The 17342-nt window shown below is 34.8% G+C and overlaps 1 pseudogene; it reads left to right on the forward strand.

The window, feature by feature from the left end:
* The first annotated feature begins 966 nt into the window (after positions 1 to 966).
* Positions 967 to 16931, forward strand: LOC137951166 (heat shock 70 kDa protein 14-like; annotated as a pseudogene).
* The last annotated feature ends 411 nt before the right edge of the window (positions 16932 to 17342 follow it).

A 17342-nucleotide genomic window follows, 5' to 3' on the forward strand; every position in this document is an offset into this window, starting at 1 on the left:
CTGTTGCTATGACAATGCAGCAATGGGTTCAACAGTTTCAAATTTCTGCTTTTGTTACATTCTTGTGGTGGACAGGAGAGCCACTTCCAATTTTTCAAATTGCTGCTGTGGTGGCAATGCAGCAATGGACTCTACGGAAAAAAATAAAACCGGTTAGCAGTGATGAAGATGAGCAGTACCTAGCATATGTAAAAAAATGAAAATGTATCACAGGTTGCATCTATAGCTCATGAGAATCAAGGACATGCTGCAGTGATTATTGCTGTTCAGATCTGTGCAAACAAGTTGGCCAACAGAAAACTGATAGGTCCATCTTTAGGCCAGCAGCATAGCAGTGTTTATTTGAAGAATGGAAGTTCTACGTTTTGTTCCAACTCAATCTAATGAATAGCTGGATTGTACTATGCTGTTTTGACACGGCAGAAGATAGTGCTGCCAACAGTGCCACTGCTGCGAACAGTGCTGATAATTCTAGGAGTAGTCGCAGCAGTAACTTCTGGTGCAAAATTATCTGTTGTTGTGGGCACAACAGATACTCCTCTGCAGGAGGTAGCTAATTCATGCCGGACAGGGGCAGCAACAAAAATAATTTCTGTTATGACTGCTTGTCCCATTAGTAGAACTCTTGAGCCCAAGAGGGTGTTGATATTTAAAATTGCTGCTGATATTGCAGTGAAGATAAGATCACCCCAGCAGCAACTACAACCTGAAAATTATAATTCAGCTGAGCACCACCTGGAAAATTCTGACTTTGACCAAATGCTTGTGTATGGGGGGAACATTAATGCTGTTCGTGGTGTATTTAATGACTTACCTGCCATTGCTCTCATCTCAGATGAAATCATAGGTGGCAGAGGGGTTGTCTTGCTAAAGATTGTCTTCATCCCATTGATTTTGTTGGCAGATAAGGAGTTTCTCACTGATAAAGGTTCTCTTGACCAGAATTTGAATGTTATGCTGTGGGGAATGATTTTTCTAGTTGTTGACGGGAAAAATATTAAATTCTGGGTGGCGTATGCCCAGAGTATAAATGCTGCTGCTGTGACACTGCTGCAACTAGTACAGCCAACAGTGGCATTGCTGAAAACAGTGCTCATAGTTCGTATTGCAGTCAGCATAGTGGTCTCCTTTCATCACTTCCCTCTGAATTTGGAACTTAATGACCAATTTCATTTGAAATGGATTCAAACAGCAGTGGTACTGATCGCAAATAACATGGAATGTACATATGGTGAGGTGCTTGTTGTACTCCAGGATAGTGAGCAGCAGCTTGTGCTGTCTGGATTTTTGAGAAGGAACAGTTGGTTGGATTCTTGGAAAGCTGGGTTTTCTGCTGATGATGGTAATGAGGAAAAAGCATGCAGTGGGCTTCCTAGTGTTTTTCATTTACCTGACTGCTCGTCTGAATTACCGGAAACATGTGGCCTAGATAGTTCTACAGGGGCAGCGATCTTGCTCTTGGCACTTCACTATGAAATGGAACAACCAACCATACATCGTCACCATGCTGATCCTGTTGTCCATGATGGTTTCAGACCTCTGAGTGTTTCAAGGTGTAGCAAATGGAGGGGGTCAGTGTTGCTGAGTCTTCTCAATCCCAGGGGGCTGGTCATGATGTTGTTGCTGCCATGTTGGCAAAGTGTAGGCAGTGCAACCTTGCCAATGGGGGCCCTCCATGAGGGGTAGTTTCACACCAGTCCATGATTGAGGGAGGTCAGAGATGTTGCTTAGGGAGATGTAGCGATGTTCGGCACGCATCCCTACATTCGACAAAAACAATATATTGGTTACTAGGGGGAATGCGCCAGTTTTGGGCATCCAGAAGGCGGACATAACTACTGCAGATGCTACTTGGGAGCAGGTGGAGACGTCGACATATAGACCCTACATTCGAGCTTGAGGACAAGCTCTTTCTTCCAAGGGGGTGTAATGTTATGTATGCAATAACACTATTATTTTAATAGTTTTTTTTAATTTACTTAATTTTAATTTAGTTTAAGCCATAGGGGTATTTTTGGAATATTTTATGTATAGGGGTATTTTTGTAATATTTTATCTTAAGCCCTGTAATGGTGAACACTATTTAAGGGGTAAGAGTAATGAGAAAGTTAAACTTTGAATTTAGGTTAAACAGGGTTTTGGGTTCTCCTCCAAGAGCTCAGGGGTGTGCATTCTCCTTAACGAACCTAGGGTTTTCAAGCTTCCCTTTGGCTTGATCTTCGTCTTCCTCTTCTTCCTCCCTACGAATCCATGTTTAAGATCCGGGATCATAACATTCTATCTTCATTTTTTTTCTCATAAATACAGTGATAAGGCAAATAGATCACACAAAATAAAAGTTTTAGAGTTTGTGTATGCAAAAAATTAAAAAAAGATAATAAATGTAAGTAAATAAAATATATTCACACACCACAAATGAACACCAAAGTTTTGTTATCCATGTTTGGGAAATTCTACTAGTACAACCCCTAATAGCTTGGAATTTTATAAGAAAGAGATTTCTAATTGATCCTAACTTGTTTTAAATATGGATAAGCATGCATGAAATATGTTGAAGATGCAAATGACCAAAGGATCCAAAACGTTCAATGAGTACAAAAAATGCTCATTAATTTCTCAACTGAACATGCAGTGGGATATTTACCCGAGCCAAACAAACCATTTTTTTCCCATTTAAAAACTTTTGACTTAACAATCATAGATAATTGTAAACTAATTGATCGATCAATCATGTGTAACGGGCTATATTTTTTTTAACAAATGACTTATGGATTAGGAGTCAACACTCAGTTAAACCTCCCCTCCCCCCCCCCCCCCCCCCCCCCCCCCTTTTTCGTTTATTGCAAAACCTAATATATAAAAAATAAAAGAGTTTAAAATCCCTAAAAATTAGAGAGTCTTTATGGAAATATTTTTCTCTACATTTGTAAATTTCTATTTTTGATATTTTATTTTCATTTTTAAATCCAAACTTGAGTTTTCTCTCTTCATTTTTTCTCATAACCCAAATGATTAGGCAAATAGATGACAACAAAATGAAAATTTTAGAGTTTGTGTACACAAAAAATTAAAAACAATAATAAATGTAAGTAAAGAAAATTTATTCACATGCCACAAATGAACACAAAAGTTTTGTTATCCATGTTTGGGAAATTCCACTAGTACAACCCCTAATAGCTTGGAATTTTATAAGAAAGAGATTTCTTATTGATCCTAACATGTTTTAAATATGGATAAACATGCATGAAATATGTTGAAGATGCAAATGACCTAAGGATCCAAAATTTTCAAGAGTATAACAAATGCTCATTAAATTCTCAAGTTAACGTGCAGTGGGATATTTACCTGAACCAAACAAGCCATTTTTTCACATTTACAAAAAGTTGACTTAACAATCATAGATCATTATAAAGTGATTAATCGATCAATCATGAGTAACGGGCTATATCTTTTTGAGAAATGACTTATGGATTGGGAGTCAACACTCGATTAAAAGTCCCATGCCCCCTCTTTTCCAATGACTGCAAAACCTAATCTATAAAAGGTAAAAGAGTTTACAATCCCTAAAAAGTAAAAAGACCTTTGGGAATTATCTCTCTTTGCATTTGTGAATTTCCATTTGAGATGTTCAATTTTCGTTTTTAAATCCAAACTTGAGTTTTCTCTGTTCCTTTTTTCTCATAAACAAAAATATAAGGCAAATAGATCACAACAAAATGAAAATTTTATAATTTGTGTATGCAAAAAATAAAAAATAAAATGTTAGTAAAAAAAATTTATTCACACACGACAAATGAACAACAAAATTTTGTTATATATGTTTGACAAATTCCACAAGTACAACCCCTAATTGCTTGGAATTTAATAAGAAAGAGATTTCTAATTGATCAGAAAATGTTTTAAACATGGATATGCATTGATGAAACATGTTGAAGATGCAAATGGCCTATGGATCCAAAACCATGAAGAAGTTCAACGAATGCTCATTAAATTCCCGATTGAACGTGTCGTGGGATATTTACACAAGCCAAACAACCCATTTTTTTCCCATTTACAAAAAGCTTACCTAACAATCATAGATCATTCTAAAGTGATTGATCGATCAATCTTGCGTAATGGGCTATATTTTTGTAAGAAATGACTTATGGATTAAGAGTCAGCAATCAGTTTAAAATCACACGCCCCCTTTTTTCAATGATTGCAAAACCTAATATATAAAAACTAAAAGTATTTACAATCCATAAAAATTAGAGAGACTTTTTGGAATTATCTCACTCCGCATTTGTGAATTTCCAGTTTAGATGTTCAATTTTCATTTTTAAATCCAAACTTTAGTTTTCTCTCTTCCTTTTTTTTTCTCATAAACAAAGAGATAAGGCAAATAGATTACAACAAAATTAAAATTTTAGAGTTTTTGTATGAAAAAAAATAAAAACAATAATAAATATAAGTAAAGAAAATTTATTCACCCACCACAAATGAGCACCAAAGTTTTGTTATCATGTTTGGGAAATTCCACTAGTACAATCCCTAATAGCTATGAATTTTAAAAGAAAGAGATTTCTAATTGATCCTAACTTGTTTTAAATATGGATATGCATGGATGAAACATGTTGAACATGCAAATGACCTAAGGATCCAAATCTTTGAAGGAGTTCAACAAATGCTCATTGAATTCTCAAGTGTACATGTTGTGGGATATTTACCCGAGCCCAACAAGCAAATTTTTTGTCCATTTAGAAAAAGCTGATCTAACAACCATAGATTATTGTAAAGTGATTGTTCGATCAATCATGCTTAACAGGCTATATTTTTCTAAGAAATGTCTTATGGATTGGGAGTCAACACTCAGTTAAAAATTACACCCCCCCCCCCCCCCCCCCCCCCCCCCCCTCCTTTTTCCATTGATTGCAAAACCTAATATATAAACACTAAAAAAGTTTCCAATCCCTAAAAATTAGAGAGCCTTTTTGGAATTATCTCTCTCAGCATTTGTGAATTTCCAATTTTTATGTTCAATTTTAATTTTTAAATCCAAACTTCTGTTTTCTCTCTTCCTTTTTCTCATAAACAGAGATTTAAGGCAAATAGATCACAACAAAATGAAAATTCTAGAGTTTGTGTATGCGAAAAATTAAAAACAATAATAAATTTAAGTAAAAAAAAATTTATTCACACACCACAAATGAACACCAAAGTTTTGTTATCCATGTTTGAGAAATTCCACTTGTACAACCCCTAACAGCATGGAATTTTATAATAAAGGGATTTCTAATTGATCCTAACATGTTTTAAATATGGATATACATGGAGGAAACATGTCAAAGATGCAAATGACCTAAGGATCCAAAACATTGAAGGAGTTCAACAAATGCTCATTGAATTCTCAAGTGTACATGCGGTGGGATATTTATTCGACCAAACAAGCATTTTTTTGTCCATTTAGAAATAGCTGATCTAGCACTCATAGATTATTGTAAAGTGATTGTTTAATCAATCATGCCTAACGGGCTATATTTTTCTAAGAAATGTCTTATGGATTGGGAGTCAACACTAAGTTAAAAATATCCCCCCCCCCCCCCCCCCCCTTTTTCCATTGATTGCAAAACCTAATATATAAATACTAAAAAAGTTTCCAATCCCTAAAAATTAGAGTCTTTTTGGAATTATCTCTCTTAGCATTTGTGAATTTCCCTTTTTTATGCTCATTTTTAATTTTAAATTCCAAACTTGTGTTTTCTCAATTCCTTTTTTTCTCATAAACAAAAAGATAAGGCAAATAGATCTCAACAAATTGAAAATTCTACAGTTTGTGTCTATGAAAAATTAAAAACAATAATAAATGTAAGTAAATAAAATTTATTCACACACCACAAATGAACACCAAAGTTTTTTTATCCATGTTTGAGAAATTCCACTTGTACAACCCCAAACAACATGGAATTTTATAAGAAATGGTTTTCTAATTGATCCTAACATGTTTTAAATATGGATATACATGGATGAAACATATCGAAGATGCAAATGACCTAAGGATCTAAAACCTTGAAGGAGTTCAACAAATGCTCATTAAATTCTCAAGTGAACGAGCGGTGGGATATTTACCAGAGCCAAACATGCCATTTTTTCCTATTTACAAAAAGTTGATCGATCAATCATGCGTAACAGACTATATTTTTTAAGAAATGTCTTATGGATTGGGAGTCAACACTCAGTTAAAAATCATTTTCCCCCTCTACTCCCCTCTTTTTCGTTGAATGCAAAACGTAATATATAAAAATTAAAAGAGTTGGCCATCCCAAAAAATTACATAAATTTTTTGTAATTATCTCTCTCTGCATTTGTGAATTTCCATTTTTGATCTTCAATTTTCATTTTTAAATCCAAACTTGAGTTTTCTCTCTTATTTTTTTTCTCATAAACAAAAAGATAAGACAAATAGAACACAAAAAAATGAAAGCTTTAGAGTTTGTGTGTGCAAAAATAAATAAATATAAGTAAATAAAATTTATTCACACACCAAAAATGAACACCAAAGTTTTGTTATCCATGTTTTGGAAATTCCACTAGTACAAACCCTAATTGCTTGGAATTTTATAAGAAATAGATTTCTAATTGATCCTAACATGTTTTAAATATGGATAAACATGCATGAAACATGTTGAAGATGCAAATGACATAAGGATCCAAAACTTTCAAGGAGTACAACAAATGCTCATTAATTTCTCTAGTGAACGTGTGGTGGGATATTTACTCGAGCCAAACAAGCCATTTTTTACCATTTACAAAACGCTGACCAAATAATTATAGATCATTGTAAAGTGATTAATCGATCAACCATGCATAACGGGCTATATTTTTGTAAGAAATTACTTATGGATTGGGAGTCAACACTCAGTTAAAAATCCCTCCCCCCCCCCCTTTTCTGTTGATTGCAAACCTAATATATAAAAACTAAAAGAGTTTACAATCCCTAAAAAGTACAGTGAACTTTTGGAATTATCTCTCATTGCATTTGTGAGTTTCCATTTTAGATGTTTAATTTTGGTTTTTAAATCAAAACTTGAGTTTTCTCTCTCCCCTTTTTTCTCATTAACAAAAAGATAAGGCAAATAGATCACAGAAAAATGAAAATTTTAGAGTTTGTGTATGCAAAAAATTAAAATCAATAATAAATATAAGTAAAGAAAATTTATTCACACACCACAAATGAACACCAAAGTTTTGTTATCCATGTTTGGGAAATTCCACTAGTACAATCCCTAATAGCTTAGAATTTTATAAAAAAACAATTTCTGATTGATCCTAACATGTTTTAAATATGGATATGCATGGATGAAACATGTTGAAGATGCAAATGACCTAAAGATAAAAAACTTTGATTCAATAAATTCTCATTAAATTCTAAAGTGAACGTGTGGTGGGATATTTACCCAAGCCAAAAAAACCATTTTTCCCATTTAGAAAAAGTTGACCTAACAATCATAGATTATTGTAACGTGATTAATTGATCAATCATGCGTAATGGGCTATATTTTTGTAAGAAAAGTCTTCTGGATTAGGAGTCAACACTCAGCCAACCTACCACCAACCCCCCCCCCCCCCCTCCCCTTTTTTTGCTGATTGCAAAACCTAATATATAAAAAGTAAAAGAGTTTATAATCCCCAATAATTAGAGAGACTTTTTGGAATTATCTTTCTCTGCATTTGTGAATTTCCATTTTTTATGTTCAATTTTCATTTTTTAAATCCAAACTTTAGTTTTCACTCTTCGTTTTTTCTCATAAACCAAAAGATAAGGCAATTTGGTTTTTCATGTTTCTTTCTTTCTTTCTTTCTATTTTTTTCTTCATTCATTCTTTCTTTCTTTCTTTTTTATTTATTTCAACTTTTTTTCTTTCTTTCTTTTATGTTTCATTCGTTATCCTTGTCTTTCATTCTTCCTTTCTAATTTCATTCCTTATTCTTTCTTCTTTCTCTCTATCTTTATTTTTGCTTCCTTTCTTTCTTTCTTCTTCCATTCTTTTTTATTCTTTCTTTCTTTCATTCTTGTTTCTAGCAAGAATGAAACAAGAAAGAAAGAAAGAAAGATGAATGAAGAAAGAAACAAATAAGAAATATATAAAGCAAGAAACAAGAAAGGAAGAACTATGATAGAAAGGCAGAAGAAAGATTGAAAGAAAGAAAGAAGAAAGAAAGAATAAAAGAAAGAAATAAAGAAAGAAACAAGAAGGAAATATAGAAACATGAAAGAAACTATGAAAGAAAGAAGAAATGAAAAAAAAAGAAACAAAAAAAAAAGCAAGAAAGAAACATGAAAGAAAGAAAGAAAGAAAAAGCGATTAAAAAAATAAGAAATAAAAAACAAAAGAAAGACAAAAGATAGAAAGAAGAAAGAAAGATAGATAGAAAGAAAGAAAAATAAAGAAAAAGAAAAAGAAACAAAAAAAGAAAGAAACAAGATAGAAAGAATCATAATGAAAGAAGAAAGAAATAATTCCTTGTATTCTTTTTTATTCTTTCTTTATAGTTTATTTATTTCTTATTTTCTATGTTTATTTGTTATCTTCTGTTTTTCTTTCTTATTTTTCTTTCTTTCTTTCTTTCTTTCTTTCTTCTTCCTTTCTTGTTAGGCTTCTAGTAGTTTGGTTAGAATAGACTTATCTTAGAGAGTTAGAGTTGGAATGTAATTAGGATTGAAAGGCTAATTGTATAAGGACTCTACCTCCTCTTCTACTATAAATAGAGGTGTTGTAATTCAGAATTAATCAAGTTAAGCATCTCGAAAAAAAATTAAGGAATAGTCCCACTTGGATTAGTGTGTACAAAGAGCTTGAGTTTATTAGTTGGGAAAGAGGTTCCCTAAGTAGGCTAGTCATTTTGGGATGGGCCTTGGACCCAAATTAACATGGTATCAGAGCAGATTATGTGAGTTGACGTGGTCAACCCACAGAGGTAATGTGATCATTTTCTCTAATACCTAAACCCTAAACCCTATGGCTAGGTTCGTAGTTATTATTTTTTTTAGTCCCAATAGCCATAGTTTGCTTTGCGGTTTTTACCTCTATATGGAGTTTTTCATATTACAAATTACATATTGAAAGAAATATATTTGAGTTTAATTGCCAAATAAAAATGATTTGTTCCAATCGGAGTTATCTAAAGAGAGATATCGATATTCGAATGAGCAAAGGTCAGATTGCAAAAAGGTTCGACTAGTAGCAGCAATCTTCATATTCCGAGTTATTTTTTGCAATCAAGAACTAGACTTTATATGGAGAATTATATATCAAAAGAAAGATTTTTAAGTCTACTCTTTTACCTATTCAACCAATTTTTTACATGAGTTATCTACAAATATAAATCGATATTTGAAACATCAAAGGTCAGATTGAAAAAGAGGTTCTAGCAGCAGCAGAAAGCCTCAACTTCCAAGGTATTTTATGATATCAAGAAAGCGACTTTATATAGAGAATTATATATAAAAAGAAAGATACGTAAGTTTATTGTTTTAAAAATTCAACCAATTCTCAGTACGATTTTTTTATAAGGAGATATTGATCTTGAAAGAGTCAATGGTCATTATGGAAAAAAAAGGAGAAATAGTACTTAGTTCGGTCAAATGACAGAGACCGAAATATATCATATTATTTATCTTCTGATAATTATATTTTATGAATTTAATTTATACTTTTATGAAATTTATTTTAAGTCTACTTTCATAAGGAGAAAATTTCATGTCAATCTGATCTATATTTAAAGAAATATTTGGATTGGAAGAATCAAAGGTCATGCTGGTATTCTGTTGTATTGAAAAATCCGAATTTATGCCAATTTTTTTGCGTCACTTTTTGAGTTGATATATCAGGAAAATATCTCACTTCTCCCAGGTTTTAGGGCTTATTTATACATCTCTATTATTTGGGCTTATGGCTACATCTATGATATTTGGTTCAAGCTGGGATCACTGCCATTACCTCCCAACTTGAGGGGGAGAAGTAGAAGAAGTACATGAAAGAGGTATTTTATTCCATATGTTGTGGATAAGTTTATGTGACCAAAATATTCAAGGAAAGGGGAGCACAAAAGAAATATTTATTTCAGATTATGATTATTTCATGGGTCCTTCTACAAGGTTTATTATTTTGGTTCATGTTCTATGAGTTTGAAGATGGTTGTGTTATATTCAGCTACAACTATTATGTCTCTTTGGGGACATTATTATTGAAGAAGAGGTGGCTTCATATCATCATTTATTTTACCCCGTCAAAAAATATCATGGTTGGGAAACCATGACGGAGGATACCTTGTCAAAAAATATCACGGTTGGGAAACCATGATGGACCATGTAAAAAAAAAAAAATATCATGGTTGGGAAACCATGGCGGAGGATACCCTGTCAAAAAATATCACGGTTGGGAAACCATTATGGGCCCTGTCAAAAAATATCATGGTTGGGAGTCTATGACGGAGGAATTTATTATTATATTTATGTTACTCCCCCCCCCCCCCTTTAATATCATATATTACTACTCTACCACTTGAGAGTCGTTGTCCTATGGAGGGACACGGTGGTGGAGATGGACACTCAAAGCAATGTCTTAGTGGCTAGGAATGATTTACTCTCACTAATATTATACCAGTTGGACCTCATGAATGAGAGCACCAACATGAGGGGGAGTGTTGGAAGATCTGCCACATTATACAAAAAACGATTCTATATATCATTTGCAGCAAGCTGGGAGTTCTTGATGTTCTCTCATCCCCAAATCGAGGGGGAGCGTTGGAAGATAGGGCCCAAGCCCACACGACCAAAGAAGGGCCACATATCTAAGAGTATTATAAGATGGGCCACACGACCAAAGAAGGCCCACGAGATGGGCCTAACCACATAAGAAGTAGGACCCACAATGATTACCATGAGCTGGCATCCTTATCACATCAGTTGGAAGATCAAGAAGGACTCACAAAAGTATATTTATCTTAAGGTCATGACCAAGAAGAGTTTTAGTTTGAGTTATGTTTGTCTTTTATCTACATTGATTTATTTAATTAAGCTAGGACTTATCTTTTAGTGTTAGATTTTGGGTGTAATTAGGACAAAGGTTGTTTTATTGCAATTGGACTCTACTACCTTCCTCTATTATAAATAGAGGTTCATGTACTTAGATTATAACAAGTCAATGAAGTTTTTATCTTTTCCATAAATTCAACATCTTGCTTTATATCTTTCTTATTTTTCCTTTCTTTCTTCATCATTCTTTCTTTCATTCTTGTTTATTTCTTTCTTTTTTCTTTCTTGATTTCTTTCATTCTTTCTTTTTCTTTCTTTCTTTCTACTTTCTTTCTTATTTTTTCTTTCTAACTTGTTTGTTTGTTTCTATCCTGATTCTTTCAGCCTTCACACCATTTTAAGAGATGGTAGAAATTTGGATTGGAACCCCTCTCTTATGGATGTCTTTGAAACCAGTCTCACCTGAGGGCCGGTTTATTTTAATATTCACCCTAATTTAACTCTATTTTTAAAGATAGAAAATTAATGGAAGCATTACTACTCAGGATCCTAATCCAGGGATATAACTTTTTACTCAGATCAGAAACCATTGGCTACAATCATGCGAATCCATTTCAAGTAAATGAATAACTTAGCACCCAAAGTGAAAATACATCCAGAATTTGGTAAAACTGTTATTATTGAAATAGATTTACTAAGTGCTAATGTTTCTAGTCCTAGAATGATTTCATGTGAGGAAATTAAGTTTCCTGAAATTTGGATAATACCTAAGGTAGTCCCTCCAAGACCATTAATCGATATTGATATTGACCAAATAATTTAATTCATGGATGGTGATGTGGTTCTCAATTTCCGAAACCAACACTCATCCCCAATATTGAGTATCATTACCGCCTACATCACGATACTCTGATGTTGGGTCTACATCTCGGAAGCCCGAAGCTGAAACACCTTATCCAGCTACCTGAGATGATATTTCTGTGGAATGAATTAGACTTTCCCAAAACCAAATTCCTCATGGAATTTATCATAGGAAAGAAGAAGAAAAAACATCTCTTACCCTGAGCGAAATCGATCATTTCACTATTTAATTATGATTAGTGAAGAATTTAAGATAGATCGATCAACTATCCAAGCTGATTTTTTATACCCTGGTAATGCCAAATTTAAAGCATGGTTTTTCAACAAATATCCTTCTTCTAGAGACAAGAAATTTCTTGCCACAAAATTTTATGATTACCTTGCTTAAGAAAATAAAATTATATATTTTGAATATTGGCATAGAGTAATTTATTCTGAATACAAAGAAAAACAAGAGATTAATACTCTTAATGAAATTAGAGTTTGGCATCTTCAGATAGGCACAAATGTACAATCTATACATCCTCCTCCTGAACCTCTCAAATTAGAATCATCTAATTCATTTGTAAAAGGGGTGGCTTATATAACACTTGAATCTCAGCCAAACCAGATTAGTCAAGTTTAGAAATAAAATAATTTCACAAATTTAACTCTCCCATCAATAGGTCAACAACTCAATAGAATTGAAGAAGTTGTTCATGAAAACACCCAGGACAAGAGTCTTTATCTGTCCCTAAAAAAACCACCTATTTCTCACACTAAGTATAATATTCCTTCACTTAAACGACCTCCCTTTGTTAAAGGATTTAAGATACAACCATCTCATGAATTTACTAAAAAGTTGTTAGAGAGATTAAAAAATATAAATCTCAATGTAATTGAGGTTAATTTTACCTCCACTGAAAATGTTGTAGATACTATTTCCAATTCTTCTTTAGACACTAGAATTGAATCTAAAAATGTCAATTATGACTTCACTCAATTAGAAGAATCCTACCAACAACTTGTACAAACACTTTCTGTAAAAAAAATTGATTATGATAAACAATGACAAAGACAATGGGATTTTCGCCAAAAAACTTACTATCATAGGGCCACACCTTGTGACCTTTTGTATGAAGAAAATCTTATATATAGATCAAAAGTCCTATGATGGAAGAAATATCTATGAATGGAACGTATCTCAGATTATTACTTCAGGATTCTCTGGAATCTTGAAAGGTTGGTGGCAAAATGTCCCCACCATAGCTCAGAACAATGAAATTTTTGCTGCAAAGAAACTTATTGTCAATGAACAAGGTCAATTAATGATTGAAAATAAAGGACAACATGTTTGTTTTGAAGAAGAGGATGCAATTTACATCCTCATCCAAGCCATTCTAATTCACATTGTTGGAACTCTCACTTCCAACACAGATCAAGAAAGAGAATTACTTCAAAATCTTCGTTGTAAGAAAATAAGTCATTTTAGTTAGTATAAAGATGTCTTTATTACCAAAGTTATGCAATGAAATGATGCCAATAATATATATTATCAAAATTTATTGATGGATTACCTCTACTATTTGCTATTAAAGTCAGACAAACTTTGATTAATATAGTTTGGGGGTACCATTGATTATACTTTCTAAAAATATGGCCAATTAATAAGTGTCATAATTAAGCAAGGGCTTTCTCTTTGTAATGAGTTAAAGCTCCAGGTTTAGCTTAAAAACCAGAACCTTATGTTGGTTTTCAGGACTCCATGGATTTAGCTCATGGAGAAAAAGAGAGAGAGACCCATTGGGAGAAAACAAGAGGAAGAAAAGGTTATGGGCTTATTTCCTAACCCTCCCCCTAAAGCTCAATTTATAGATTGATAAACTTACAATATTATAATAATACCCTTGGAACTTAAACTAATTGCATCAATGCCATCTCTATGGGATGACTCTTTATTTACCATCCTGCTATCACTATATGGGCCTATGGGCCTTCTCCTTGGTCTATGGGCCTTGAGCCCATTTTCCACATCTCTTGGATGTGTGGGTCTTCCTTGGTCTTTGTGGCTTGAGCCTATCTTGTAACACACTTGGATGTGTGGGCTTGGGTCCATCTTCCAACACTCCCTCTCAAGCTGGGGATGAGAGAAAATCATGAACACCCAACTTGCTGCAAATGGTGTATAGGTTCTTCCCGTATAAAATGGAAGTCCACCATATCTTCCAACACTCTCCCTCAAGCTGGTGGTCTCTTCCAAGAGGCCTTACTCCATACTCCAGTCAAATAACTCATGCTAGATGTTGGGCACACTCATATCTTTTGTAGGTAGTGGGTCTATAGGCATTGGTCAGAAGTGTAATAAAACACCTCCATCACCATGTCCCTCAATAGGATACCGACTCTCAAATGGTAGGAGTATTAAATGCTAATTAAGGGGGGGAACTGGTAATCACCCGAATGATAATATTCTATGGCCGCCATATGCTTTCTACTTCATCAAAATAATCAATGCTGACAACAATCAGTAAATGAGGAGTCCTTCAATAATAATGTCTCAACCAAAGAGACACAATAGCAGCAGCTTAAATGGGCTTGGGCCCAATAACATGTACCAAATAAGGAAAATCCAAGGACCCATAAAATAATCCGTTGTAAGTGCATTAGAAGGTTGTGTACCAAATAATATGTTGACTAAAGAATAAACTGCCAATATGTTATGACCTCAATAGCAGGCCAAGTCATGCAGAGGCTCAGTGGCTGAGTCATTTATTATTAAATTAATTTCTTTTCTTTCAATTTACTTTTGCTTTATTTTTATTTCAGTTAAATAGTTAATATTTTGTAGGGGCATTATTATAATATTTTATCTTGAATCTTGTTAGCGTGAACCCTACTTAAGGGATGAAAGAAATGAGAAAGGGCAAGTATTGATTTAGAGTAAACAAGGGTTTTGAGTTCTCCTCAATGAGCTAAGGGGTGTGCATTCTCCTTAAGGAACCTAGGGTTTTAAAGCTTCCATTCGGAAAAAAGCCACGACGTCCTCCTGCTCTTCGCCACCGAAAACTGAGGAGGCTCCGTCGGCGTTGTCTGAAACAAGTCCGGTGGGATTTGACTTCTTGCCACCACCTCCCACTCGCAATCCACCTATCAGCAGAACAGAGGGAAGCCAATTTCCAAATTGGGTGGGTTAAGTATCGGCAACCTCAATTTTGTATTCAATCAAACAACATAGATGATGAGAATTGAAGAAGGTTTTGAGTGCAAACCCAAAGGCACCTCTTAATAGTGAATGTTTGACGGATAAGAAGGATGTAAAGGGATTCATCGAAAGGTCCTATTTTGGCAAGGGTTAAGGGCCCGCTTGAAAAGGCCTTGTTGGAAGCTGGACTTACTGCTGAAAACATTAATTCTGTTGTAGTAGGATCAGGATCTCGTATTCTAGCGATTATTAGGAGAATAACCAGAGTTTTTTGGAAAGGAGCCAAGGCGTACTATGAATGTTAGTGAGTGTGTTGCCCGAGGGTATGCACTTCAATTTGCTATTCTTAGTCCAACCTTTAAAATCAGAGAATTTTAGGTCAATGAGAGTTTCCCGTATTCAATTGCTCTGTCCTGGAAAGGTTCTGGCCCTGATTCACAAAATGGCACTGGAGATAATGTGCAGAGCACTGTTGTATTTCCAAAAGGCAATCCGATTCCAAGTGTCAAAGCGTTGACATTCTATCGTACTGGCACATTTACAGTTGACGTTGGCTATGCAGATGCAAGCGAATTTCCAGGATCAGCTAAGCTTAGCACATATACGATTGGTCCATTCCAATCTGCCAATGGTGAGCAGGTGAAACTGAAAGTCATAGTTCGTTTGAATCTGCATGGTATTGTTTCCATCGAGTCAGCAACTCTCTTAGAAGAAGTTGAAGTACCAGTAACAAAGTATCCACCGAAAGAACCTACAAAAATGGTTACTGATGGTGCCACGATTGATATTCCAGTCGCAGGTGGAAATGATAATGATGTAAATATGCATGATGATAGTGATGCTAGTGATGCTGCCAATGGTGGAGCGGAAAATGGTGTTCCCGACTCTGGAGACAAGCCTGTTCAGATGGAAACTAATACTAAGGTGGAAGCCCAAAAAAAGAAGGTGAAGAAAACCACAATACCTGTTGCAGAGTTGGTGTATGGTGCAATGCAGCGAGGAGATGTTCAGATTGCTGTAGAAAAGGAATTTGAGATGGCTTTGCAAGACAGAGTGATGGAAGAAACCAAAGAGAAGAAGAATGATGTTGAAGCTTATGTTTATGACATGAGAAACAAGCTTCATGACAAGTATCATGACTTTGCAACTGCGTCGGATAAGGAGGAATTTTCTGCAAAACTCCAATAAGTGGAAGAGTGGCTGTATGAAGAAGGTGAAGATGAGACCAAGGGTGTAAGTTGCCAAGCTTGAGGAGATGGCAAAACAGCAGGTGATGAGTCCTATCGCATTGTCTCGTGCCCTTCCTATCTGTGCCCCACCCATTGATTTTTTCTTGGGCAGGTTAATACACAATTACACAATCAAGAATGGTTTTGAATCTAATATTTTTGTATCCAATTGATTGATTAATATGAATGAAAATTGGGTTGGGAAGGAGAGGAGACAGGAGGAAGCTGCTGGTTTTGCAGCACTTGGGTTCTTCCCCAAATGGTTTTGTGATGCTGCTGTGGCACTGCAGCAACCAGTACTGCTGTGGCAGTCCATCATACATTGCTGCTCGGCAGCCAAGCCAAGGTGCTTCTTGAGGATGCAGATGGTTATTTTCATGCAACCAAGGCATTAAAATAGAGTGCTGGAAAAGGGAAGTATGATTCCAGTGGTGATGAATCTAATGCTTATGCATTGAGGGTAACACTTGAACCACTTGCAGGAACTCTTACATTAGTAGGTGCTGAAGTTGATCACTCTGTGATTGGCGTATTGTATTTTTTCTGCTCATGGTCTGTATTGGATACGTCAAAGGCGAGGCCTTTGCTTAGTACTGTTAATGAGAGGATGATGCAATTTGTGAAGGATTTCAAGGGTGCAGCGTAGGTGCTTGAACAAGGCGGATACCGCCAGTTCACACCTCACTACATAACTTGGTACTGTCCTCAGGCATTCACAATTAGCAAGCAATGCCAATCACAATGTATTAATCATGAGAGATATTGTGCACCTGATCCTGAACAAGATTTTAGTCAAGGATATGAAGGGAAGGGCAAGACATGGTTATTGAGAACTTGAGACAGTTATGTGTTTTTAAGGTTTCAAATGAGTCCAAAAGACCTTGGGTATGGTGGGATTATGTGATAGAATTTACCAGTTTGGCGCAGGTGATCATTCAACTTGTTGTTCGGTAGCTTATCCGTATTGGGGTATGCTACAGAAAGTGAAGCTAGCAGTGTCAAAAAAAAAAAATTTGCTTCTCTTGTTGGATGCTCCAGTTTTGTAGTCCAGAGGGCA

Source organism: Aristolochia californica, unplaced genomic scaffold (assembly GCF_029961685.1).
Source record: "Aristolochia californica isolate CCGP_79_NKW_82.1479 unplaced genomic scaffold, dmAriCali1.0.hap1 SCAF_15, whole genome shotgun sequence".
In the NCBI taxonomy this organism is placed as follows: domain Eukaryota; kingdom Viridiplantae; phylum Streptophyta; class Magnoliopsida; order Piperales; family Aristolochiaceae; genus Aristolochia; species Aristolochia californica.